At 39.7% G+C, this 27,574-nt stretch overlaps 17 non-coding genes across 17 annotated transcripts; 13 read left to right on the top strand and 4 right to left on the bottom strand.

The window, feature by feature from the left end:
* The first annotated feature begins 161 nt into the window (after nucleotides 1-161).
* trnas-cga lies at nucleotides 162-243 on the top strand. The gene has a single exon. It is a non-coding gene; the product is annotated as a tRNA-Ser (tRNA).
* A 1,594-nt stretch (nucleotides 244-1,837) lies between these two features.
* On the top strand, nucleotides 1,838-1,919 carry trnas-cga. Its single transcript has one exon. It is a non-coding gene; the product is annotated as a tRNA-Ser (tRNA).
* Nucleotides 1,920-2,699: 780 nt separating this feature from the next.
* Nucleotides 2,700-2,773, bottom strand: trnas-aga. The gene has a single exon. It is a non-coding gene; the product is annotated as a tRNA-Ser (tRNA).
* Nucleotides 2,774-3,997: 1,224 nt separating this feature from the next.
* On the top strand, nucleotides 3,998-4,079 carry trnas-uga. The gene has a single exon. It is a non-coding gene; the product is annotated as a tRNA-Ser (tRNA).
* An 893-nt stretch (nucleotides 4,080-4,972) lies between these two features.
* On the bottom strand, nucleotides 4,973-5,046 carry trnat-agu. The gene has a single exon. It is a non-coding gene; the product is annotated as a tRNA-Thr (tRNA).
* An 848-nt stretch (nucleotides 5,047-5,894) lies between these two features.
* trnas-cga lies at nucleotides 5,895-5,976 on the top strand. The gene has a single exon. It is a non-coding gene; the product is annotated as a tRNA-Ser (tRNA).
* Nucleotides 5,977-6,461: 485 nt separating this feature from the next.
* Nucleotides 6,462-6,543, top strand: trnas-cga. Its single transcript has one exon. It is a non-coding gene; the product is annotated as a tRNA-Ser (tRNA).
* Nucleotides 6,544-8,466: 1,923 nt separating this feature from the next.
* On the top strand, nucleotides 8,467-8,548 carry trnas-cga. The gene has a single exon. It is a non-coding gene; the product is annotated as a tRNA-Ser (tRNA).
* A 3,322-nt stretch (nucleotides 8,549-11,870) lies between these two features.
* On the top strand, nucleotides 11,871-11,952 carry trnas-cga. The gene has a single exon. It is a non-coding gene; the product is annotated as a tRNA-Ser (tRNA).
* Nucleotides 11,953-13,321: 1,369 nt separating this feature from the next.
* On the top strand, nucleotides 13,322-13,403 carry trnal-caa. Its single transcript has one exon. It is a non-coding gene; the product is annotated as a tRNA-Leu (tRNA).
* Nucleotides 13,404-14,181: 778 nt separating this feature from the next.
* On the bottom strand, nucleotides 14,182-14,255 carry trnat-agu. Its single transcript has one exon. It is a non-coding gene; the product is annotated as a tRNA-Thr (tRNA).
* Nucleotides 14,256-14,643: 388 nt separating this feature from the next.
* On the top strand, nucleotides 14,644-14,725 carry trnas-cga. Its single transcript has one exon. It is a non-coding gene; the product is annotated as a tRNA-Ser (tRNA).
* Nucleotides 14,726-18,177: 3,452 nt separating this feature from the next.
* On the top strand, nucleotides 18,178-18,259 carry trnas-cga. Its single transcript has one exon. It is a non-coding gene; the product is annotated as a tRNA-Ser (tRNA).
* Nucleotides 18,260-19,038: 779 nt separating this feature from the next.
* On the bottom strand, nucleotides 19,039-19,112 carry trnat-agu. Its single transcript has one exon. It is a non-coding gene; the product is annotated as a tRNA-Thr (tRNA).
* A 388-nt stretch (nucleotides 19,113-19,500) lies between these two features.
* Nucleotides 19,501-19,582, top strand: trnas-cga. Its single transcript has one exon. It is a non-coding gene; the product is annotated as a tRNA-Ser (tRNA).
* Nucleotides 19,583-21,709: 2,127 nt separating this feature from the next.
* On the top strand, nucleotides 21,710-21,793 carry trnas-cga. Its single transcript has one exon. It is a non-coding gene; the product is annotated as a tRNA-Ser (tRNA).
* Nucleotides 21,794-24,576: 2,783 nt separating this feature from the next.
* On the top strand, nucleotides 24,577-24,658 carry trnas-uga. Its single transcript has one exon. It is a non-coding gene; the product is annotated as a tRNA-Ser (tRNA).
* The last annotated feature ends 2,916 nt before the right edge of the window (nucleotides 24,659-27,574 follow it).

Genomic DNA, 27,574 nt, shown 5'->3' on the forward strand with positions numbered 1-27,574 from the left:
TTAGCTTGAAAACTACATACCAATGCCTCCAACATGTCCTCCTTCTATAATGGTGGCCAACTTCTGATTTCACTCATCAATCCTTATGGATAAATTACCCCAAATTCTCTCAAAAGGTTTTCAGGTTTGGGTGACTAGGATGGGACAAACAAAGCAAGTGGGCTGTGATGGCCGAGTGGTTAAGGCGTTGGATTCGAAATCCAATGGGGTTTCCCTGCACAGGTTCAAATCCTGTTCACAGCGAGATGACTTTAAAAGCTTCATTGTTCCACTAACATTCAGTATAGAGCTCTGGTTTAGATATCAAAGTTCTAGTGTGGTGAGTGGTTCCACCCAAAGGCAGCTGCTATAGACAGATAAGTGGGCTGAGACTGGAACCTTGGAGTTACTTCTGAGTTTGGGAGACGGAAACTTTGTTACACACGGAACAAAAAACTGGAAAAATTGATTTTCCCCCATCAATAAGAATTATATGATCACGTCATTGTTACTTACTATTGAGTGTGTTTGCTTCAGAACCTCTACTATAGTTTATATAAACAAGCTGCTGTGTAGCCATGGGGGCAGCCATTCAAGCACAGGATACACAGTAGATAACAGATAAGTACTACTATAGTTTATATAAACAAGCTGCTGTGTAGCCATGGGGGCAGCCATTCAAGCACAGGATACACAGTAGATAACAGATAAGTGCTACTATAGTTTATATAAACAAGCTGCTGTGTAGCCATGGGGGCAGCCATTCAAGCACAGGATACAGAGTAGATAACAGATAAGTACTACTATAGTTTATATAGACAAGCTGCTGTGTAGCCATGGGGACAGCCATTCAAGCACAGGATACACAGTAGATAACAGATAAGTACTACTATAGTTTATATAAACAAGCTGCTGTGTAGCCATGGGGCAGCCATTCAAGCACAGGATACACAGAAGATAACAGATAAGTACTACTATAGTTTATATAAACAAGCTGCTGTGTAGCCATGGGGGCAGCCATTCAAGCACAGGATACACAGTAGATAACAGATAAGTACTACTATAGTTTATATAGACAAGCTGCTGTGTAGCCATGGGGGCAGCCATTCAAGCACAGGGTACACAGTAGATAACAGATAAGTACTACTATAGTTTATATAAACAAGCTGCGGTGTAGCCATGGGGGCAGCCATTCGAGCACAGGATACACAGTAAAATAACAGAAAAGCTCTGTAGTATGCAATGGGAGTCTTCCAAACTTATCTGTTATCTACTGTGTATCCTGTGCTTGAATGGGTCCCCTCATGGCTACACAGCAGCTTGTTTATATAAACTATAGTAGTACTTATCTGTTATCTACTGTGTATCCTGTGCTTGAATGGCTGCCCCCATGGCTACACAGCAGCTTGTTTATATAAACTATAGTAGAACTTATCTGTTATCTACTGTGGGAAATGTTTCTAATTCTTTTCCTAAGCAGAAGAACATCAGCCTCTTTCTTTCTCCTGACAACTTCCTTGACTACTTGGTGGTCAGACTGGTGGGAAACTGACCAGCAGGTGGTGCTGTTGTAACAAAATTCATTCATATTAACAGTACATGTATCCCTTAATATCTTGGAATTAAAAGAAAATATATAAAGAATGTAAATTACAAAGGTTCGTAGAATCGCACCCTCATCAGTTTTGCATTCACTTATTTTGAAGGTTTACTTATCCTTTAAGCATAAAAAATGCTGAGAATACAAATATTATTGTAATGGTCAAATTTTGATTTTACCCATGAATTCTTCTTGCTAAATGACCCCCTAATTATCTCAAAAGATTTGTGGCCAAGATAAACCACTCAATACATGTGGGCTGTGATGGCTGAGTGGTTAAGGCGTTGGACTCGAAATCCAATGGGGTTTCCCTGCACAGGTTCAAATCCTGTTCACAGCGAGATGATTTTCATTGTTCCAATCAGTACAGTCTAACCTTCTGCATAGAGTGCGGTAATTATTCCTCATGGCTGAAAGCCGCATTATGTAAAAAAATGTTAAAAAAGAAAGGACCATATTCAGCCTCCAGTTGGACAGCCCTGGCTTAGATAACAAAGTTCTAATGGTGAGTGGTATTTAATGACAAACGGACCTTCCCACCCATATTAATTGATTAAGGACAATAAGACATTTGCTGCAAGAAGCTTATAGGAAAGTCCACACCAAACAGAGCTCTTACAAATATGTTCTCCCCTTTAAACAAAACAGATATTGTCCATATATTGCAATAAATACCATTTTCTTCAGAATTATATATATAACAAGCATATTCATTAAAATCTACAGCATTTCATTAAGTCTCACCTGATCTCCCGATCTCCATCAGATGAATACAATCCCTCCAAAGTTATTTTTTTCTGCTAAGATAGGTTTCATGGCCAAACATCTGATCTGACCTTTCAGGCAACTATTCAGTTGGTCAGTTTGTACCCACTTAAAGAGATACTGACACCAGAAATTAAACTTTTTTTTACATCTATCGTTATATTGTCTTTGAAATCAACTTATAACTTTGCCATAAAGTATTTGCACAATCCTTTTACATTACCTGTCTGGTGCCCCATGTTCCTGTATGAGGGGGCGGCCATATTTGTGCAGCAGGAGTCCATTAGTATTAGAAAATTTAAGTGACAGTCTAAGATGGGACAGTATCTAAATAGAGTAGTAAATTAGAACTTTAAGGCACTGCTGAGATTTGAACTCAGGATCTCTTGTTTTCTAGACAGGTGCTTTAACCAACTAAGCCACAGCGCCACCTTTACACATTGATTTATATACATAGAAAAATAGTGTCACTATAGAGGTATTTTCTAGTGGTACTTTCTAATTTAGGGGTCCGTTTACTAAAGTGCGGTAAATCTGACTTTAAGTTTCCGCATGTTATCGCTGAGAATATTTTTACGCCAGAATATTCGCAGCGACTAAGTTTACTAAACAGCGATGCGCTCAGAAGTCATTGCGATCACTTGCGGTAACTACGTTAAGGAACCAGCTTACGTTAGCGGTAATTTTAGCGAGTTGCGAATTTTCTGGCGAAAAATTACGTTTTTGCGAATATTTATGCTATATTTATGTCTTGTTTTATGGCGGTTATTATGGCAATTTTTACTGTGACATTTATGGCCAGAAATGCATCTTCAAAACTTATAAACTTTATTGACTGATGATTATACCATCCAACAACATCACCAGAGTAATACCAATCAAACATTTATGCATCATATAAACCCTTCTGCCAATAGAATCATAGGAAATGATACCAGTCAATCTCTTTGCTTCATAGAAATGCACAGTTTAATGTAGCCAATCACAATGAAACCAAAAAGTGTAGAGGCTGACGAATCCTTGGACTGTGACGCCCGCTGCCAATAATACACCTCTGAGCTGAAACTGCTGCTGTTGCAACAGATAGAAGCAGAAGCCAAAACATCCTGTCAGCAATAGCTACAGATCTCCCTCCTGTCAGCAAAGAATGATGGGTAAAAAAAAAACATTATTATGGGATATTTCCTGCCCCTTGAGAATTTTCTGGCGGAAAAAATACTTTTACGCCACTTCATATGTGGCGGTAAAAGTTTGCGAATATTCTGGCGTTAATTTTGTCTTTAGCACATTTCGCTGTTTAGTAAACCATGCGTTAATGTGTACGTAGCGTTATTTTCAGCAAATGCGATAACTGGCGAACAATTATTCTTGCGCAAGAAAATTCGCAAATTTATATTTACCGCAGGTTAGTAAACTGGCGATAACATATTTGGCGAAAATTCTGTCTATATATTGTGCGAATATTTTTAACGCACTTTAGTAAACGGACCCCTTAGCAAGAAAACTACATACCAATGTCTCCAACATGTCATCCTTCTATAATGGTGGCCACCTTCTGATTTCACTCATCAATCCTTATGGATAAATGACCCCAAATTATCTCAAAATTCTTACAGGTTTGGGTGGCCAGGATGGAATTTCAAAATAAATTCTGCTGTGATGGCCGAGTGGTTAAGGCGTTGGACTTGAAATCCAATGGGGTTTCCCTGCACAGGTTCAAATCCTGTTCACAGCGAGAGAATTTTAAAAGCTTCATTGTTCCAATCAGTGCAATCTGACGGTGGCCATACACGGGCTGATAAACAGAGGTGTATGGGGCTACCCCAATCGAGATCTGGACGAATGTCGGCCAGATATCGATCAGATGGGACTAAAAATCCCGTCAGATCGTGGCCGCATCTGTTCCTTGATGCAGTCCCGCGATCTGACCGTTACCATTTGTTAGGATCAGATCGTTGGGCCCTAGGTGGGCATATCAGGGAGAGATCCGCTCGTTTGGTGACATCACCAGTGAACGGATCTCTCCGTGTATGGCCACCTTAATAGAGTTGGGCAATCATACTTCATGGTTGTCTGCTGGTTTATATTAAATAGATGATATATACAAAGACTTCTGCAGATCTCTTGGACAGAACCATATTGTCCATATATTGCAATAAATACCATTTTCTGCAGAATTATATTTATAACAAGCATATTCATTAAAATCTACAGCATTTCATTAAGTCTCACTTGATCTCCTGATCTCCATCAGATGAATACAATCCCTCCAAAGTTAATGTTTCTGCTAAGATAGGTTTCATGGCCAAACATCTGATCTGACCTTTCAGGCAACTATTCAGTTGGTCAGTTTGTACCCACTTACAGAGATACTGACACCAGAAATTTAACTTTTTTTTTACATCTATCATTGTATTGTCTTTGAAATCAACTTATAACTTTGCCATAAAGTATTTGCACAATGCTTTTTAATACATTACCTGTCTGGTGCCCCATGTTCCTGTATGAGGGGGCGGCCATATTTGTGCAGCAGGAGTCCGTTAGCATTAGAATCTCTAACTCACAGGCTGAGATGAGACAGTATCTAAATAGAGTAGTAAATAAATAATAATAATATCATGAAAACAAAGGCACTGCTGAGATTTGAACTCAGGATCTCTTGTTTACTAGACAGGCGCTTTAACCAACTAAGCCACAGCGCCTCCTTGATATATAAATCTATAGACATAGAAAAATATTGTCACTCCAGAGGCAAATCCTGGTGGTACTTTCTCATTTAGCTAAAAAACTACATACCAATGTCTCCAACATGTCCTCCTTCTATAATGGTGACCACCTTAAGAATAAAAAGTGATGAGAATACAGTGATTAATGGTCAAATCCTGATTTTACCCATAAATTCTTCTTTATAAATAAAGTATTTAACTAATATGTTTTAATTTTGTCTAAAAAAGTGGATCAGGATGTGTTTCACTGCATGTTGTACTTGTATAACTATACCTGTGACAAATAAAGAATCTTATCTCTTAAATGACTCCAAATTATCCCAAAAGGTTTGGGTGGCCAGGATGGGGCAAACAGCACAAGTGGCCTGTGATGGCCGAGTGGTTAAGTTGTTGGATGGTTGAAATTCAATAGGGTTTCCCCGCACTGGTTCAAATCCTGTTCTCGTTGAGTTTTGATTAAAAGCTTCATTGTTACAAGTAGTTCAGTCTATTATTCCGCATAGAGAGGGGTAATTATCCCTCATACTTCATGGTTAAGAATAGCTGATGTGGATGTTATACTTGAATAACATGGAAGTCATAACCAAACTTTACAGTGACACCATTAATCTGTATTGTCTGAACTAACTGTCACTTTTATTTACAGCAGTAAATTCACTAGAAACTAATCACAACCTTTTTACACACAAGACAAAAAACTTGAAAAATAAGAAAACAGTGAATAATGGGCAAGTTCTGATTTCACTCATCAATCCTTATGGAGAAATGACTCCAAATTATCTCAAAAGATTTCCAGGTTTGGGTGGAGATTCAGTATAATGTGGGCTGTGATGGCCGAGTGGTTAAGGCGTTGGACTCGAAATCCAATGGGGTTTCCCCGCACAGGTTCAAATCTTGTTCACAGCGAGAACATTTTAAAAGCTTCATTGTTCCAATCAGTGCAGTCTAACATTCTGTATAGAGTTGGGCAATCATACTTCATGGTTGTCTGCCAGATTATCAAAAAGATGATGTACAAAGACTTCTGCAGATCCCTTGGACAGAACCATATTCAGCCTCCAGTTGGACATATATATATATAAGAAGCATATTCATTAAAAAAAATTTTACATCATTTCATTAAGTCTCACTTGATCTCCCGATCTCCATCAGATAAATACAATCCCTCCAAAGTTAGTGTTTCTGCTAAGAGAGGTAGTGGATTGGATTGTAGTAACTTAAACTATTTTACCCTCACTAACAGTGTGACCACCTTAAGCATAAAAAGTGATGAGAATACAGTGATTAATGGTCAAATCCTGATTTTACCCATATAGTCTTCTAAAAAAATTACCCCCAATTATCGCAAAAGGTTTGGGTGGCCAGGATGAGACTAACGATCCAACAAGTTGGCTGAGATGGCCGAGTGGTTAAGGCGTTGGACTCGAAATCCAATGGGGTTTCCCCGCACAGGTTCAAATCCTGTTCACAGCGATGTAGTTTTAACAGCTTCATTGTTCCACTAACATTCAGTATAGAGCTCTGGTTTAGATATCAAAGTTCTGGTGTGGTGAGTGGTTCCACCCAAAGCCAAAGGCAACTGCTATAGACAGATAAGTGGGCTGAGACCAGAACCTTGGAGTTACTTCTGAGTTTGGGATACTGAAACTTTTTTACACACCGGACAAAAAACTGGAAAAATGCGATAAGAATTAAATGATCACATCATTGTTACTTACTATTGAGTGTGTTTGCTTCAGAACCTCTACTATAGTTTATATAAACAAACAGCCTGTGTAGCCATGGGGCCGCCATTGAAGCACAGGATACATAGTAGATAACAGATAAGTACTACTATAGTTTATATAAACAAGCTGCTGTGTAGCAATGGGGGCAGTCATTCAAGCACAGGATACACAGTAGATAACAGATAAGTACTACTATAGTTTATATAAACAAGCTGTTGTGTAGCCATGGGGGCAGCCATTCAAGCACAGGATACACAGTAGATAACAGATAAGTACTACTATAGTTTATATAAACAAGCTGCTGTGTAGCCATGGGGGCAGCCATTCAAGTACAGGATACACAGTAGATAACAGATAAGTACTACTATAGTTTAAATAAACAAGCTGCTGTGTAGCCATGGGGGCAGCCATTCAAGCACAGAATACACAGTAGATAACAGATAAGTACTACTATAGTTTATCTAAACAAACAGCCTGTGTAGCCATGGGGGCAGCCATTCAAGCACAGGATACACAGTAGATAACAGATAAGTACTACTATAGTTTATATAAACAAACAGCCTGTGTAGCCATGGGGGCAGCCATTCAAGCACAGGATACACAGTAGATAACAGATAAGTACTACTATAGTTTATATAAACAAACAGCCTGTGTAGCCATGGGGGCAGCCATTCAAGCACAGGATACACAGTAGATAACAGATAAGTACTACTATAGTTTATATAAACAAGCTGCTGTGTAGCCATGGGGGCAGCCATTCAAGCACAGGATACACAGTAGATAACAGATAAGTTTGGAAGACTCCCATTGCATACTACAGAGCGTATCGGTTATCTACTGTGTATCCTGTGCTTGAATGGCTGCCCCCATGGCTACACAGCAGCTAATGGTCCTCTAAGCAGTTCCTCTGGATACTTTAAAATCCTCCTGAGTTTTTATGGTTTTAATGTGTGGCTATGTTTCATTGCAGTATATAGCCTTTCTTCATGGTGACCACCTTAAAGGATAAGTAAACCATGAAAATAAGTGAATGTAAAATTGATAAGGGGCTATTCTTAGCACTTTTGTTATTTACATTCTTTATATATTTTCTTTTAATTCCAAGATATTAAGGGATACATGTACTGTTAATATGAATGAATTTTGTTACAACAGCGCCACCTGCTGGTCAGTTTCCCACCAGTCTGACCAGCAAGTAGTCAAGGAAGTTGTCAGGAGAAAGAAAGAGGCTGATGTTCTTCTGCTTAGGAATAAAATTAGAAACCTTTCTCACATCTTTCCAAAGCAGAAGAACATCAGCCTCTTTCTTTCTCCTGACAACTTCCTTGACTACTTGCTGGTCAGACTGGTGGGAAAATGACCAGCAGGTGGCGCTGTTGTAACATAATTCATTCATATTAACAGCACATGTATCCCTTAATATCTTGGAATTAAAAGAAAATATATAAAGAATGTAAATTGCAAAAGGTTTGTAGAATCGCACCCTCATCAATTTTGCATTCACTTATTTTGAAGGTTTACTTATCCTTTAAGCATAAAAAATGCTGAGAATGTGTGATTATTGTAATGGTCAAATTTGGATTTTACCTATGAATTCTTCTTGCTAAATGACCCCCCCCCAATTATCTCAAAAGATTTGTAGCCAAGATAAACCAGTCGATACATGTGGGCTGTGATGGCCGAGTGGTTAAGGCATTGGACTCGAAATCCAATGGGGTTTCCCTGCACAGGTTCAAATCCTGTTCACAGCGAAATCATTTTAAAAGCTTCATTGTTCCAATCAGTACAATCTAAAGGTGGCCATACACGGGCCGGTAAAAGCTACCAACAGACCGAGTCGGCAGTTTATTGGCCCCCCGATGGGCTTCCGTGGCCAGATCTCATCGGATGGGACTAAAAATCCCATCGGATCGCAGCCGCATCTGTTCGTTGTTGCGGTCCCGCGATCCGACAACCCGTTACTATTTGTTAGGATCCGAACGTCGGGCCCTAGGGCCCATGATCGGATCAGCCTGATGATATCGGGGAGAGATCCGCTCATTTGGCGACATCGCCAGCGAGCGGATCTCTCCGTGTATGGCCACCTTAATATGCTGTATAGAGTTGGGCAATCATACTTCATGGTTGTCTGCCGGATTATATTAAAAAGATGATGTACAAAGACTTCTGCAGATCTCTTGGACAGAACCATATTCAGCCTCCAGTTGGACAGCCCTGGTTTAGATAACAAAGTTCTAATGGTGAGTGGTATTTAATGACAAACGGACCTCCCACCCATATTAATTGATTAAGGACAATAAGATATTTGCTGCAAGAAGCCTATAGGCCAGGGGTGTCCAACCTGCGGCCCGCGGGCCGCATGCGGCCCGAAATGGAGATCCGTGCGGCCCAGCAGGAAGCAATCTGTTTGCCATGTTGCGCGTCAGAGCAAAGGCACGCCTCCTCTCCCCACAGCTTTGCTGGACTGGCTGCAGCCTCTCTACTGTGCGCGCGGTGTGTGTGACATCACCGCCGGCGCTCTGCGTGTGACGTCAGCGCCGGCGCTCTGCGTATGACGTCACCGCCTGTGTTCTCCGCACCAGTCTCCCCAACGGCTGCTAGCTGCTGCTAGCTAGCAGCTAGTGTTTGGCGCCAATTTCCTGGCTTTGCTGGGCCCTGCCCCCTCTTGTTTGGGAGCATGATAAAGGCACACAGAGAGAGAGCAACTCCCAAAACTATGTGGCTCTTCTCCTGCCTAATGAAAGGCTAGCTTCAGCCTGCAGCTTACTGGCAAGTCTGGCACTCTTGCACTCCACAGCAACCAATTATGATTACCTCAGCTCCCCTGGTTCAGCACAATACACCTGCACAGTATTTTTACAGGTACAGAATTTTTTACTCTTTTAGTCTGGCTTAGTGCTTTGCATTTGACATGATAAATTTGGAAGTAGGGATTTGTGCAATAACACCCCTGGGCCATTTACCTATTCCATAATTTTCTGGAATTATTATTTTTACTAAATTCACTGTGTGTAGGTCTGTAGGATAAGGCATTAATTCACTATTAAATCTATTTGACAACCAATTTGTTCACTCAACTTATTTATTCAATCATGTTAATTAAAGAGCAGTGCAATAAATTAGAATTAATACAAAAATGAATTAAAAATGAATTAAAAATAAATTAATTCCCAAGCCCCCTGTGATTCCCAATAATCAATTGATTTGTTTTTTAAGATAATTAATTATGAGGTAAATGTACTTAATAGCTTATAAGTGCATTGCAATGAATAATCACTTCTTAATTAAATTCACAGTTCATAGTATCAAAAATAGAGAATAAATTTTGTAACTGAAAAATGAATTATAAATAAACTGTTTATTCAACTTCAAAAGTAGCCCAAACATAGCACAATATGTGTAGTGAAATAAAAAAATTTTTATGAAAATACGCCAGTTACAAATTGGGCCTCTTTTAGTTACGCCCCTGGTGATGGTCAAGTCTGTACCTACCATTTTGCTTTGTTGGAAAATTAGCAGAACAGTGAAAATTTTAAAAAGGAATATTTTCACATACATTCATTTATTTTTAGACTTTTTTTTACTGCAAATATTGAACTATTTTTGGGCTACCTTTGAAGTGCCACTTGGCTAGTTTTGGGCTGGTTTTGAAAATTAGACCTGGCAACCCTGAGAAGGTTGCTCTATATTTGTCCCATATTCCAGTGTATAGCTCAATCTGGTTATCTAGCTGGTATTGTAGTTAATTTCTGTGTATTTCCTTTATTTTTATAAATCAAAAGTGTTTCTCATGTGCGGCCCCAGAAAATTTTTCTTCTTCAAATGTGGCCCAGGGAAGCCAAAAGGTTGGACACCCCTGCTATAGGCAATACTCAGAGCTCTTACAAATATGCCTTCCCCTTTAAACAAAACAGATATTGTCCATATATTGCAATAAATACCATTTTCTGCTGAATTATATTTATAACAAGCATATTCATTCAAATCAACAACATTTCATTAAGTCTCACCTGATCTCCCGATCTCCATCAGATGAATACAATCCCTCCATAGTTAATGTTTCTGCTAAGATAGGTTTTATGGCCAAACATCTGATCTGACCTTTCAGGCAACTGTTCAGTTGGTCAGTTTGTACCCACTTAAGCAAAATGGGATCTACAAAAAGAATACGTCTGTTTCACTGGGGCGGTAAATGAATTGAGTGGTGTAAGATCTCAGTAGGTGCTGCAGAATAGGTCAGTACTATCTTAATAGAGTACTAAAGGCACTGCTGAGATTTGGATTCAGGATCTCATGTTAAACAGACAAGTGCGTTAACCAACAAACTTCCTTTTGAAAAGTTTCCTGGCTTTGGGACATTTTGGCACTCTAAAGAGATTTTTTGGGGTTACTTTCTTATGTACCTAGAAAAACTACATACCAATGTCTCCACCATGTCCTCCCTACTGTAACCAGTGCAAAGCCAAGCTGGCCAAAGGCCCTAGGATAATTGGCTGACCAGCTCGCTCACCTCCACCCCACTCTGCACACTCTCTTCTGAGAACTACATCATAATAATGTGTCTGTAGACCCAAGAGTGTGTAGGACTTACCCTCTTTGTGCCCATATGGTGACATGTAACAAACAAGATTCTTTTGTTCCCTGTAAAATAAACTTCCCATATTCCCATTATCCAAGATCTTATGATAATTGTCTTGGACTGTAGTAACTGAAAAAAGCTATTTTACCGTCACTAACAGTGTCAGGATGGGCTTCTCTTTGATCATCAGGCCAGTGAAGGAACCAGCTAATTAGAATATAGTGGTTGTTCCTATTCAATACACATGATACATTGCCCCAGAAGTGTTGTATGGGTTTTTTTTTTTTCGAAAGAAGGAAAACATTTGACAGCAATAGAGGAAATTTAGACTTCCCGAAATAAGATTATTCTTCCTCCTAGTTGGTAAGATAAATAGAAAAACAGTGATTAATGGTCAAATCCTGATTTTACCCATATATTCTTCTAAAAAAATTACCCCCAATTATCGCAAAAGGTTTGGGGGGCCAGGATGAGACTAAAAAACCAACAAGTGGGCTGTGATGGCCGAGTGGTTAAGGCGTTGGACTCGAAATCCAATGGGGTTTCCCCGCACAGGTTCAAATCCTGTTCACAGTGATATAGTTTTAAAAGCTTCATTGTTCCACTAACATTCAGTATAGAGCTCTGGTTTAGATATCAAAGTTCTGGTGTGGTGAGTGGTTCCACCCAAAGCCAAAGGCAACTGCTATAGACAGATAAGTGGGCTGAGACCGGAACCTTGGAGTGAGTTCTGAGTTTGGGATACTGAAACTTTTTTACACAAGGGACAAAAAACTGGAAAAATGCGATTTCCCCCCCATCAATAAGAATTAAATGATCACGCCATTGTTACTTACTATTGAGTGTGTTTGCTTCAGAACTACTATAGTTTATATAAACAAACAGCCTGTGTAGCCATGGGGGCAGCCATTCAAGCACAGGATACACAGTAGATAACAGATAAGTACTACTATAGTTTATATAAACAAGCTGCTGTGTAGCCATGGGGGCAGCCATTCAAGCACAGGATACACAGTAGAGAACAGATAAGTACTACTATAGTTTATGTAAACAAGCTGCTGTGTAGCCATGGGGGCAGTCATTCAAGCACAGGATACACAGTATATAACAGATAAGTACTACTATAGTTTATATAAACAAGTTGCTGTGTAGCCATGGGGGCAGCCATTCAAGCACAGGATACACAGTAGATAACAGATAAGTACTACTATAGTTTATATAAACAAGTTGCTGTGTAGCCATGGGGGCAGCCATTCAAGCACAGGATACACAGTAGATAACAGATTGTGCCGCATCAGTAATGGTCCTCTAAGCAGTTCCTCGGGATACTTTAAAATCCTCCTGAGTTTTTATGGTTTTAGTGTGTGGCTATGTTTCATTGCAGTATAAAGCCTTTCTTCATGGTGACCACCTTAAAGGATAAGTAAACCATGAAAATAAGTGAATGTAAAATTGATAAGGGGCTATTCTAAGCACTTTTGTAATTTACATTCATAATTTATTTTGTCTTGATTCCAAGATATTAAGGGATACATGTACTGTTAATATGAATGAATTTAGTTACAACAGCGCCACCTGCTGGTCAGTTTCTGACCAGTCTGACCACCAAGTAGTCAAGGAAGTTGTCAGGAGAAAGAAAGAGGCTGATGTTCTTCTGCTTAGGAAATATGTGAGAAATGTTTCTAATTCTTTTCCTAAGCAGAAAAACATCAGAGTAGCCTATTTAAAGAATGTAAATTACAAAGGTTCGTAGAATCGCACCCTCATCAATTTTGCATTCACTGATTATGAAGGTTTACTTATCCTTTAAGCATAAAAAATGCTGAGAATACAAATATTATTGTAATGGTCAAATTTTGATTTTATCCATGAATTCTTCTTGCTAAATGACCCCCTAATTATCTAAAAAGATTTGTGGCCAAAATAAACCAATCAATACATGTGGGCTGTGATGGCCGAGTGGTTAAGGCGTTGGACTCAAAATCCAATGGGGTTTCCCTGCACAGGTTCAAATCCTGTTGCCAGTGAGATGATTTTCATTATTCCAATCAGTACAGTCTAACCTTCTGCATAGAGCGTGGTAATTATTCCTCATGGCTGAAGGCTAGATTATGTAAAAATTTTTTAAAAAAGCCTCCAGTTGGACAGCCCTGGTTTAGATAACAAAGTTCTAATGGTGAGTGGTATTTAATGACAAACGGACCTCCCACCCATATTAATTGATTAAGGACAATAAGATATTTGCTGCAAGAAGCTTATAGGAAAGTCCACACCAAACAGAGATCTTACAAATATGTTCTCCCCTTTAAACAAAACAGATATTGTCCATATATTGCAATAAATACCATTTTCTTCAGAATTATATATATAACAAGCATATTCATTAAAATCTACAGCATTTCATTAAGTCTCACTTGATCTCCCGATCTCCATCAGATGAATACAATCCCTCCAAAGTTAATGTTTCTGCTAAAATAGGTTTCATGGCCAAACATCTGATCTGACCTTTCAGGCAACTATTCAGTTGGTCAGTTTGTACCCACTTAAAGAGATACTGACACCAGAAATTAAACTCTTTTTTACATCTATCATTGTATTGTCTTTGAAATCAACTTATAACTTTGCCATAAAGTATTTGCACGATGCTTTTACATTACGTGTCTGGTGCCCCATGTTCCTGTATGAGGGGGCGGCCATATTTGTGCAGCAGGAGTCCGTTAGCATTAGAATTTCTAACTGACAGGCTGAGATGGGACAGTATCTAAATAGAGTAGTAAATAAGTAATAATAATATTATGAAAATAAAGGCACTGCTGAGATTTGAACTCAGGATCTCCTGTTTACTAGACAGGCGCTTTAACCAACTAAGCCACAGCACCACTTTGATATATAAATCTATAGACTTAGAAAAATATTGTCACTCCAGAGGCATTTTCTGGTGGTACTTTCTCATTTAGCTAGAAAACTACATACCAATGTCTCCAACATGTCATCCTTCTATAATGGTGACCACCTTAAGCATAAAAAGTGATGAGAATTCAGTGATTAATGGTCAAATCCTGATTTTTCCCATATATTCTTCTTGATAAATAAAGTATTTAACTAGTATGTTTTAATTTTGTCTAAAAAAGTGGATCAGGATGCGTTTCACTGCATGTTGTACTTGTATAACTATACATGTGACAAATAAAAAATCTTATCTCTTAAATTACTCCAAATTATCCCAAAAGGTTTGGGTGGCCAGGATGGGGGAAACAGCACAAGTGGGCTGTGATGGCCGAGTGGTTAAGGTGTTGGACTCGAAAACCAATGGGTTTTCCCTGCACAGGTTCAAATCCTGTTCACAGCGAGATGATTTTAAAAGCTTCATTGTTCCACTAACATTCAGTATAGAGCTCTGGTTTAGATATCAAAGTTCTAGTGTGGTCAGTGGTTCCACCCAAAGCCAAAAACAGCTGCTATAGACAGATAAGTGGGCTGAGACCGGAACCTTGGAGTTACTTCTGAGTTTGGGATACTGAAACTTTTTTACACACTGGACAAAAAACTGGAAAAATGTGATTTCCCCCCATCAATAAAAATTAAATGATCACGTCATTGTTACTTACTATTGAGTGTGTTTGCTTCAGAACCTCTACTATAGTTTATATAAACAAACAGCCTGTGTAGCCATGGGGGCAGCCATTCAAGCACAGGATACACAGTAGATAACAGATAAGTACTACTATAGTTTATATAAACAAGCTGCTGTGTAGCCATGGGGACAGCCATTCAAGCACAGGATACACAGTAGATAACAGATAAGTACTACTATAGTTTATATAAACAAGCTGCTGTGTAGCCATGGGGCAGCCATTCAAGCACAGGATACACAGTAGATAACAGATAAGTACTACTATAGTTTATATAAACAAGCTGCTGTGTAGCCATGGGGACAGCCATTCAAGCACAGAATACACAGTAGATAACAGATAAGTACTACTATAGTTTATATAAACAAGCTGCTGTGTAGCCATGGGGACAGCCATTCAAGCACAGAATACACAGTAGATAACAGATAAGTACTACTATAGTTTATATAAACAAGCTGCTGTGTAGCCATGGGGCAGCCATTCAAGCACAGGATACACAGTAGATAACAGATAAGTACTACTATAGTTTATGTAAACAAGCTGCTGTGTAGCCATGGGGACAGCCATTCAAGCACAGAATACACAGTAGATAACAGATAAGTACTACTATAGTTTATATAAACAAACAGCCTGTGTAGCCATGGGGGCAGCCATTCAAGCACAGGATACACAGTAGATAACAGATAAGTACTACTATAGTTTATATAAACAAGCTGCTGTGTAGCCATGCGGGCAGCCATTCAAGCACAGGATACACAGTAGATAAAAGATAAGTACTACTACAGTTTATATAAACAAGCGGCTGTGTAGCCATGGGGACAGCCATTCAAGCACAGGATACACAGTAGATACCAGATAAGTACTACTATAGTTTATATACCGTATATACTCGAGTATAAGCCGACCCGAGTATAGGCCGAGGTACTTAATTTTACCTACGAAAACTGGGAAAACTTATTGACTCTAGTATAAGCCTAGACACAAGTACAGCCCTGTCTCCCAGCAGCGCACATTCCACCAAGGCGACCCCCCAGTGATCAACTGGACTTCTTTGCAAAATTGATGGTGACAGAGAATTGCCAAACGGATTACTGTGTGCATTGTCCCACTGTCCCACTACCATGTGCAGATGGCACTGTGTGATATTGCAGTTACTGTTAATCCTTCATATAACCAACAGAGGGTGCTGTGTGATATTGCAGTCACTGTTATTCTTCCATATAACCAACAGAGGGTGCTGTGTGATATTGCCATCACTGTTATTCTTTCATACAACCAACAGAGGGCGCTGTGTGATATTGCAGTCACTGTTATTCTTTCATACAACCAACAGAGGGTGCTGTGTGATATTGCAGTCAATGTTAATCTTTCATATAACCAACAGAGGGCGCTGTGTGATATTGCAGTCACTGTTATTCTTTCATATAACCAACAGAGGGCGCTGTGTGATATTGCAGTCACTGTTATTCTTTCATATAACCAACAGATGGCGCTGTGTGATATTGCAGTCACTGTTAATCCTTCATACAACCAACAGAGGGCGCTGTGTGATATTGCAGTCACTGTTAATCTTTCATATAACCAACAGAGGGCGCTGTGTGATATTGCAGTCACTGTTATTCTTTCATATAACCAACAGAGGGCGCTGTGTGATATTGCATTCACTGTTAATCTTTCATATAACCAACAGAGGGCGCTGTGTGATATTGCAGTCACTGTTATTCTTTCATATAACCAACAGATGACGCTGTGTGATATTGCAGTCACTTTTAATCCTTCATATAACCAACAGAGGGCGCTGTGTGATATTGCAGTCACTGTTATTCTTTCATATAACCAACAGATGGCGCTGTGTGATATTGCAGTCACTGTTAATCCTTCATACAACCAACAGAGGGCGCTGTGTGATATTGCAGTCACTGTTATTCTTTCATATAACCAACAGAGGGCGCTGTGTGATATTGCAGTCATTGTTATTCTTTCATATAACCAACAGAGGGCGCACAGTTATTCTTTCATATAACCAACAGAGGGCGCACTGTTATTCTTTCATATAACCAACAGATGGCGCTGTGTGATATTGCAGTCTCTCCCCAAGTGAACTGTTGGTATAGGAATGATTAAAAGTGACTGTAATCGCAGCTACTGCCTGCCGACCTGAGTATAAGCCAAGGTAGACTTTTTCAGCACATTTTGGATGCTGAAAAACTCGGCTTATACTCGAGTATATACGGTAAACAAGCTGCTGTGTAGCCATGGGGGCAGCCATTCAAGCGCAGGATACACAGTAGATAACAGATAAGTACTACTATAGTTTATATAAACAAGCTGCTGTGTAGCCATGGGGGCAGCCATTCAAGCACAGGTTACACAGTAGATAACAGATTGTGCCGCATCAGTAATGGTCCTCAAAGCAGTTCCTCAGGATACTTTAAAATCCTCCTGAGTTTTTATGGTTTTAGTCTCTCGCTATGTTTCATTGCAGTATATAGCCTTTCTTCATGGGGACCACCTTAAAGGATAAGTAAACCATGAAAATAAAAGGGGCTATTCTAAGCACTTTTGTAATTTACATTCATAATTTATTTTGTCTTGATTCCAAGATATTAAGGCATACATGTGCTGTTAATATGAATGAATTATGTGACAACAGCGCCACCTGCTGGTCAGTTTCCCACCAGTCTGACCAGCAAGTAGTCAAGGAAGTTGTCAGGAGAAAGAAAGAGGCTGATGTTCTTCTCCTTAGGAAAGATGTGAGAAAGGTTTCTAATTCTTTTCCTAAGCAGAAGAACATCAGAGCAGCCTCTTTCTTTTTCCTGACAACTTCCTTGACTACTTGCTGGTCAGACTGGTGGGAAACTGACCAGCAGGTGGCGCTGTTGTAACAAAATTCATTCATATTAACAGTACATGTATCCCTTAATATCTTGGAATTAAAAGAAAATATATAAAGAATGTAAATTACAAAGGTTCGTAGAATCGCACCCTCATCAATTTTGCATTCACTTATTTTGAAGGTTTACTTATCCTTTAAGCATAAAAAATGTTGAGAATACAAATATTATTGTAATGGTCAAATTTTGATTTCACCCATGAATTCTTCTTGCTAAAAGACCCCCTAATTATCTCAAAAGATTTGTGGCCAAGATAAACCACTTGATACATGTGGGCTGTGATGGCCGAGTGGTTAAGGCGTTGGACTCGAAATCCAATGGGGTTTCCCCGCACAGGTTCGAATCCTGTTCACAGCGAGATGATTTTCATTGTTCCAATCAGTACAGTCTAACCTTCTGCATAGAGCGCGGTAATTATTCCTCATGGCTGAATGCTGGATTATGTTAAAAAAGACAGAACCATATTCAGCCTCCAGTTGGACAGCCCTGGTTTAGATAACAAAGTTCTAATGGTGACTTGTATTTAATGACAAAGGGACCCTCCCACCCATATTAATTGATCAAAGACAATAAGACATTTGCTGCAAGAAGCCTATAGGAAAGTCCACACCAAACAGAGCTCTTACAAATATGTTCTCCTCAAAACAGATATTGTCCAAATATTTCAATAAATACCATTTTCTTCAGAATTATATTTATAACAAGCATATTCATTAAAATCTACAGCATTTCATTAAGTCTCACCAGATCTCCCGATCTCCATCAGATGAATACAATCCCTCCAAAGTTAATGTTTCTGCTAAAATAGGTTTCATGGCCAAACATCTGATCTGACCTTTCAGGCAACTATTCAGTTGGTCAGTTTGTACCCACTTATACTGAGATACTGACACCAGAAATGTAACTTTTTTTTACATCTATCATTGTATTGTTTTTTAAATCAACTAATAACTTTGCCATAAAGTATTTGCACGATGCTTTTACATTACGTGTCTGGTGCCCCATGTTCCTGTATGAGGGGGCGGCCATATTTGTGCAGCAGGAGTCCGTTAGTATTAGAAAATGTAACTGACAGGCTGAGATGGGACAGTATCTAAATAGAGTAGTAAATAAGTAATAATAATATCAGAAAATAAAGGCACTGCTGAGATTTGAACTCAGGATTTCCTGTTTACTAGACAGGCGCTTTAACCAACTAAGCCACAGCGCCACCTTGATATAAAAATCTATAGACATAGAAAAATATTGTCACTCCAGAGGCAAATCCTGGTGGTACTTTCTCATTTAGCTAAAAAACTACATACCAATGTCTCCAACATGTCATCCTTCTATAATGGTGACCACCTTAAGCATAAAAAGTGATGAGAATACAGTGATTAATGGTCAAATCCTGATTTTACCCATATATTCTTCTTGATAAATAAAGTATTTAACTAGTATGTTTTAATTTTATCTAAAAAAGTGGATCAGGATGCGTTTCACTGCATGTTGTACTTGTATAACTATACATGTGACAAATAAAGAATCTTATCTCTTAAATTACTCCAAATTATCCCAAAAGGTTTGGGTGGCCAGGATGGGGCAAACAGCACAAGTGGGCTGTGATGGCCGAGTGGTTAAGGTGTTGGACTCGAAATCCAATGGGGTTTCCCTGCACAGGTTCAAATCCTGTTCACAGCGAGATGATTTTAAAAGCTTCATTGTTCCACGAACATTCAGTATAGAGCTCTGGTTTAGATATCAAAGTTCTAGTGTGGTCAGTGGTTCCTCCCAAAGCCAAAAGCAACTGCTATAGACAGATAAGTGGGCTGAGACCGGAACCTTGGAGTTAGTTCTGAGTTTGGGATACTGAAACTTTTTTACACACGGGACAAAAAACTGGAAAAATGCGATTTCCCCCCATCAATAAGAATTATATGATCACATTATTGTTACTTACTATTGAGTGTCTTTGCTTCAGAACCTCTACTATAGTTTATATAAACAAACAGCCTGTGTAACCATGGGGGCAGCCATTCAAGCACAGGATACACAGTAGATAACAGATAAGTACTACTATAGTTTATATAAACAAGCTGTTGTGTAGCCATGGGGGCAGCCATTCAAGCACAGGATACACAGTAGATAACAGATAAGTACTACTATAGTTTATATAAACAAACAGCCTGTGTAGCCATGGGGGCAGCCATTCAAGCACAGGATACACAGTAGATAACAGATAAGTACTACTATAGTTTATATAAACAAGCTGCTGTGTAGCCATGGGGGCAGCCATTCAAGCACAGGATACACAGTAGATAACAGATTAGTACTACTATAGTTTATATAAACAAGCTATTGTGTAGCCATGGGGGCAGCCATTCAAGCACAGGATACACAGTAGATAACAGATAAGTACTACTATAGTTTATATAAACAAACAGCCTGTGTAGCCATGGGGGCAGCCATTCAAGCACAGGATACACAGTAGATAACAGATAAGTACTACTATAGTTTATATAAACAAGCTGCTGTGTAGCCATGGGGGCAGCCATTCAAGCACAGGATACACAGTAGATAACAGATTAGTACTACTATAGTTTATATAAACAAGCTATTGTGTAGCCATGGGGGCAGCCATTCAAGCACAGGATACACAGTAGATAACAGATAAGTACTACTATAGTTTATATAAACAAGCTGCTGTGTAGCCATGGGGGCAGCCATTCAAGCACAGGATACACAGTAGATAACAGATAAGTACTACTATAGTTTATATAAACAAGCTGCTGTGTAGCCATGGGGGCAGCCATTCAAGCACAGGATATACAGTAGATAACAGATAAGTACTACTATAGTTTATATAAACAAGCTGTTGTGTAGCCATGGGGGCAGCCATTCAAGCACAGGATACACAGTAGATAACAGATACGCTCTGTAGTATGCAATGGGAGTCTTCCAAACTTATCTGTTATCTACTGTGTATCCTGTGCTTGAATGGCTGCCCCCATGGCTACACAGCAGCTTGTGCCACATCAGTAATGGTCCTCTAAGCAGTTCCTCAGGATACTTTAAAATCCTCCTGAGTTTTTATGTTTTTAATGTGTGGCAATGTTTCATTGCAGTATATAGCCTTTCTTTATGGTGACCACCTTAAAGGATAAGTAAACCATGAAAATAAGTGAATGTAAAATTGATAAGGGGCTATTCTTAGCACTTTTGTAATTTACAATCATTATATATTTTCTTTTAATTACAAGATATTAAGGGATACATGTACTGTTAATATGAATGAATTTTGTTACAACAGCACCACCTGCTGGTCAGTTTCCCACCAGTCTGACCAGCAAGTAGTCAAGGACGTTGTCAGGAGAAAGAAAGAGGCTGATGTTCTTCTGCTTAGGAAAGATGTGAGAAAGGTTTCTAATTCTTTTCCTAAGCAGAAGAACATCAGAGCAGCCTCTTTCTTTCTCCTGACAACTTCCTTGACTACTTGCTGGTCAGACTGGTGGGAAAATGACCAGCAGGTGGCGCTGTTGTAACATAATTCATTCATATTAACAGCACATGTATCCCTTAATATCTTGGAATTAAAAGAAAATATATAAGGAATGTAAATTACAAAAGGTTCGTAGAATCGCACCCTCATCAATTTTGCATTCACTTATTTTGAAGGTTTACTTATCCTTTAAGCATAAAAAATGCTGAGAATACAGTGATTATTGTAATGGTCAAATTTTGATTTTACCCATGAATTCTTCTTGCTAAATGACCCCCCCCCAATTATCTTAAAAGATTTGTGGCCAAGATAAACCATTTGATATATGTGGGCTGTGATGGCCGAGTGGTTAAGGCGTTGGAGTCGAAATCCAATGGGGTTTCCCTGCACAGGTTCAAATCCTGTTCACCTCGAAATCATTTTAAAAACTGCATTGTTCCAATCAGTGCAGGCTAAACGTGGCCATACACGGGCCGGTAAAAGCTCCGAACAGACCGAGTCGGTAGTTTATTGGCTACCGTGGCCAGATCTCATCGGATGGGACTAAAAATCGGATCGCAGCCGCATCTGTTCGTTGATGCAGTCCCACGATCCTACCACCCTTTACCAGGGCCGCCATTAGAAATCACGGGGCCCCGTACAACAAAATTTTTGGGGACCCCTGGGCCCCGCCCACACTGACGACCAAGCTCCACCCCATATCCCGCCCACTCCACATCGCAGTTAAAAGACCACACAGACATCAGCGCTAAAAAAGTAAACCCCCCCCCACACAAGTTGTAAAAAGCTATTGATGGTCAGGGCCCCCTTATAAAAAATTGGGGCCCCAAAAAAAAAAAAATTAAAAATATTTTCTTTCTTTTTTTAAAAAAACATTGGTGGCAGGGGCCCCCTTATAAGTTAAAAAAAACTTGGGGCCCCAACAAAAAAAAATGTAAAAAAAACTATAAAATAAACAAACATTGGTGGCAGGGGCAACCTTATAAGTTAAAAACAAATTGGGGCCCCAAAAAAAAATTTGAAAAATAATTAATTTTTTTTGAAAAAAAAAAAATTGGTGGCAGGGGCCCCCTTACAAATTAAAAACAAATTGGGGCCCCAAAAAAAAATTTGAAAAAAAAAAAAATTTTTTGAAAAAAAAAAAACATTGGCGGTAGGGGCCCCCTTATAAGTTAAAAACAAATTGGGGCCCCAAAAAAAAATTTGAAAAAAAAAAAAAAAATTTTCTGCGGCAGGGGCCCCCTTACAAGTTAAAAAAATTTGGGGCCACCAAAAAGAAAATTAATTTTTTTTTAAAAAAAAAAACAAAAAAGTACAATGGTGGCAAGGGGCCCCTTACGAGTTAAAAAAAAAATTGGGGCCCAAAAAAAAAGTTTTAAAAAAAAGTTTGGTGGCAGGGGCCTAAAGAATATTAAAATAATACATTGGTGGCCAGAGGATTAAAAAAAAAAAAAAAACACAAACTGGTGTTCAGTAGGATTGAACTCGTGGCTTCAGTACTTCAACTTCGCCTCCTTTCGTGACTTCGGGTCTTTTCACCGCTTCAGGACTTCAATTTCGGCTGTTTTTGTGACTTCGGGTCTTTGCGCTGCTTCAGGACTTCGGCTTCGGCTGTTTTCATGACTTCGGGTCTTTTCGGCGCTTTGTGACTTCGGCTTTTTCCGTGACTTCGGGTCTTTTCGGCGCATCGGCTTCGGCTTTTAGGCACTTCCGCATTAGGCACGCAAGAGGCAAGACGTACGGCTCGGGCGCTCGTAAGGGGGGCCCGAATCTTCAAAAAATGCAGCGCTGCCGGGCCCCCCTTCATGCCCGGGCCCGGTACGCTTGTCCCCCCTGTCCCCCCCTGATGGCGGCCCTGCCCGTTACCATTTGTTAGGATCCGATCGTCGGGCCCTAGGGCCCACGATCGGATCAGCCTGATATTGCCCACCTCAAGGTGGGCATATCGGGGAGAGTTCCGCTCATTTGGTGACATCACCAGTGAACGGATCTCTCCGTGTATGGCCACCTTAACATGCCGTATAGAGTTGGGCAATCATACTTCATTGTTGTCTGACGGATTATATTAAAAAGTTGATGTATACAAAGACTTCTGCAGATCCCTTGGACAGGACCATATTCAGCCTCCAGTTGGACAGCCCTGGTTTAGATAACAAAGTTCTAATGGTGAGTGGTATTTAATGACAAACTGACCCTCCCACCCATATTAATTGATTAAGGACAAAAAGACATTTGCTGCAAGAAGCTTATAGGCAATACTCAGAGCTCTTACAAATATGCCTTCCCCTTTAAACAAAACAGATATTGTCCATGTATTGCATAAATACAATTTTCTGCAGAATTATATATATAACAAGTATATTCATTAAAATCTACAGCATTTCATTAAGTCTCACTTGATCTCCAGATCTCCCGATCTCCATCAGATGAATACAATCCCTCCAAAGTTATTTATTCTGCCAAGATAGGTTTCATGGCCAAACATCTGATCTGACCTTTCAGGCAACTGTTCAGTTGGTCAGTTTGTACCCACTTAAGCAAAATGGGATCTACAAAAAAAATACGTCTGTTTCACTACATACCAATGTCTCCACCGTGTCCTCCCTACTGTAACCAGTGCAAAGCCAAGCTGGCCAGATGCCCTAGTTTAATTGGCTGACCAGCTCGCTCACCTCCACCCCACTCTGCACACTCTCTTCTGAGAACTACATCATAATAATGTGTCTGTAGATCCAAGAGTGTGTAGGACTTACCCTCTTTAGGAAAGATGTGAGAAAGGTTTCTATTTCTTTTCCTAAGCAGAAGAACATCAGCCTCTTTCTCTCTCCTGACAACTTCCTTGACTACTTGCTGGTCAGACTGGTGGGAAACTGACCAGCAGGTGGCGCTGTTGTAACAAAATTCATTCATATTAACAGTACATGTATCCCTTAATATCTTGGAATTAAAAGAAAATATATAAAGAATGAAAATATATAAAGAATGTAAATTACAATGGTTCTTAGAATCGCACCCTCATCAATTTTGCATTCACTTATTTTGAAGGTTTACTTATCCTTTAAGCATAAAAAGTGCTGAGAATACAGTGATTACTGTAATGGTCAAATTTAGATTTTACTATGAATTCTTCTTGCTAAATGACCCCCCAATTATCTGAAAAGATTTGTGGCCAAGACAAACCATTTGATACATGTGGGCTGTGATGGCCGAGTGGTTAAGGCGTTGGACTTGAAATCCAATGGGGTTTCCCTGCACAGGTTCAAATCCTGTTCACAGCGAGATGATTTAATTGTTCCAATCAGTACAGTCTAACCTTCTGCATAGAGTGTGGTAATTATTCCTCATGGCTGAAGGCCGGATTATGTTAAAAGATGATGTGTACAAAGACTTCGAACCATCTGACCCACATACTGTTTGCTACAATGACAACACTCTAGTAAGTAGATCACACATTTTGTATTACAGTTAAAAAACCTCTATTCAGGAAAGATCTTCCAGTGACGTTGGATTTAAACCCAGTGCCCGCGGAAATCACTTTACATGTTTTGCAAACCGTCGCTCCACATTTGTGGGTACCTTTCACAGAAAGCCATTTCCCATTGAATTTAACGGGGTACTTGGCTTGGAGCCAGTATTTTGCCTCGTGTAGGGGCTTTTCTTGGGACATATTTTATCTCAATTTAGGGTAAAATCTCTGAGATCGCTGTTTAGAACCGGTTAATGTTTTTTTAATAATGTTACAAATCTGTTTAAATTCCTCACTGTGTTCAGTTACAAAGTAAACCTTTTGTTTCTCATCTTGTCTTTATATCAAGGGTTGTCTTACTTCCCCAGTAGTGATACAAGCTTTTTTCTTTTCTTCTAATATAGGAATCTTCCTCGCCTTCTCATACGAGTTCCTGATCAATTCTTTAGAATAACCTCTATCGTATAATCTGTTTCCTAGCTATTAATCTGTACCTTTAAGGTTTCCCCTGAGCTGCAATTTCTCCTCTATCTTACAAACTGACTGTATGGGATACTTCTTATAACATGCTTCAGATGGCGGCTGTTGGACCTTAGAATCGTGTTACCTGCTGTGGACTTTCTAAATATTTCAGTGTCAATATTCCCCGTGTGTTTGTTTCCTCTGAGTTTGAGGTCCAAAAAATGAATCTCCTCCTTGTGATACTCCAGTGAAAATTGGAGATTATAGTGATTGTGATTCAAATATGTATAGAATCCCTTGATGGATTCCAAGGTGCCGCTCCAAATAAACAACAGGTCATCAATATATCGACCATACCAAATAATGTGTTGGCGAAAGGGGTTATCACATCCATATACGCGGCACTGCTCCCACCAACCCATATATAGGTTGGCATAGGAGGGGGCAAAGGAAGCCCCCATGACAATGCCCCTTCTCTGGTAGGGATGTCGCGGACTGTTCGCCGGCGAACTTGTTCGCGCGAACATCGGCTGTTCGCGTCCGCCGCAAGTTCGCGAACGTCGCGCGACGTTCGCCATTTTGGGTTCGCCTTACCTGGCGCTTTTTTTTTACCTCTCACCCCAGACCAGCAGATACATGGCAGCCAATCAGGAAGCTCTCCCTCCTGGACCACCCCCACACCCCCTGGACCACTCCCCTTCCATATATAAACTGAAGCCCTGCAGCGTTTTTTCATTCTGCCTGTGTGTGCTTGGAAGAGCTAGTGTAGGGAGAGAGCTGTTAGTGATTTGAGGGACAGTTGATAGTAAGTTTGCTGGCTAGTAATCTACTTGATACTGCTCTGTATTGGAGGGACAGAAGTCTGCAGGGATTTGAGGGACATTTTAGGGTAGCTTTGCTGGCTAGTAATCTACCTTCTACTGCAGTGCTCTGTATGTAGCTGCCTGCTGTGGGCACTGATCTCTTCTGATCTCATCTGCTGACTGCTGTAATAACCCAATAGTCCTTGTAAGGACTGCTTTTATTTTCTTTTTTGTTGTTTTACTTTGCTACTTTAACAGCCAAGTGCTATTAGTCTAGCAGTGTTGGGGAGTGGGACTGGTGTGCTACTGTGCTGCTCCTAGTAGTTCAGCAGCACCAACCCGAGAATATTTTTTTTTTTTAATATACATATAATTTTTTTTTTTATTTTACTTATCTTACTGTTCTTTAAGGTGTCCAGTGCTGTTTGCTGTTCTTCATAGTAGTGCACCAATAGTAGTGCACTTGCAGGCATTATTTGCCCAGTGGCCATCTAGCTGTGTGAGCTTGTTCACATTCTGTCTAAATATCAATAATAATACCGTCTCCAGAAACACCACCTGAGTGACGTTTTTCAAGCAGCAATAATATATTCCGTATCCACCACTGCTGTAGTGTATACGTTGACCTTGTAGGCATTATTTGCCCAGTGTGTTCTTCATTTTCAAACCACTGCCACTTAGCTGTGTGAGCTTGTTCACATTCTGTCTAAATATCAATAATAATACCGTCTCCAGAAACACCACCTGAGTGACGTTTTTCAAGCAGCAATAATATATTCCGTATCCACCACTGCTGTAGTGTATACGTTGACCTTGTAGGCATTATTTGCCCAGTGTGTTCTTCATTTTCAAACCACTGCCACTTAGCTGTGTGAGCTTGTTCACATACTGTCTAAATATCAATAATAATACCGTCTCCAGAAACACCACCTGAGTGACGTTTTTCAAGCAGCAATAATATATTCCGTATCCACCAGTGCTGTAGTGTATACGTTGACCTTGTAGGCATTATTTGCCCAGTGTGTTCTTCATTTTCAAACCACTGCCACTTAGCTGTGTGAGCTTGTTCACATTCTGTCTAAATATCAATAATAATACCGTCTCCAGAAACACCACCTGAGTGACGTTTTTCAAGCAGCAATAATATATTCCGTATCCACCACTGCTGTAGTGTATACGTTGACCTTGTAGGCATTATTTGCCCAGTGTGTTCTTCATTTTCAAACCACTGCCACTTAGCTGTGTGAGCTTGTTCACATTCTGTCTAAATATCAATAATAATACCGTCTCCAGAAACACCACCTGAGTGACGTTTTTCAAGCAGCAATAATATATTCCGTATCCACCACTGCTGTAGTGTATACGTTGACCTTGTAGGCATTATTTGCCCAGTGTGTTCTTCATTTTCAAACCACTGCCACTTAGCTGTGTGAGCTTGTTCACATTCTGTCTAAATATCAATA

The sequence above is a fragment of the Xenopus laevis genome, chromosome 3S (genome assembly GCF_017654675.1).
Source record: "Xenopus laevis strain J_2021 chromosome 3S, Xenopus_laevis_v10.1, whole genome shotgun sequence".
Taxonomy (NCBI): domain Eukaryota; kingdom Metazoa; phylum Chordata; class Amphibia; order Anura; family Pipidae; genus Xenopus; species Xenopus laevis.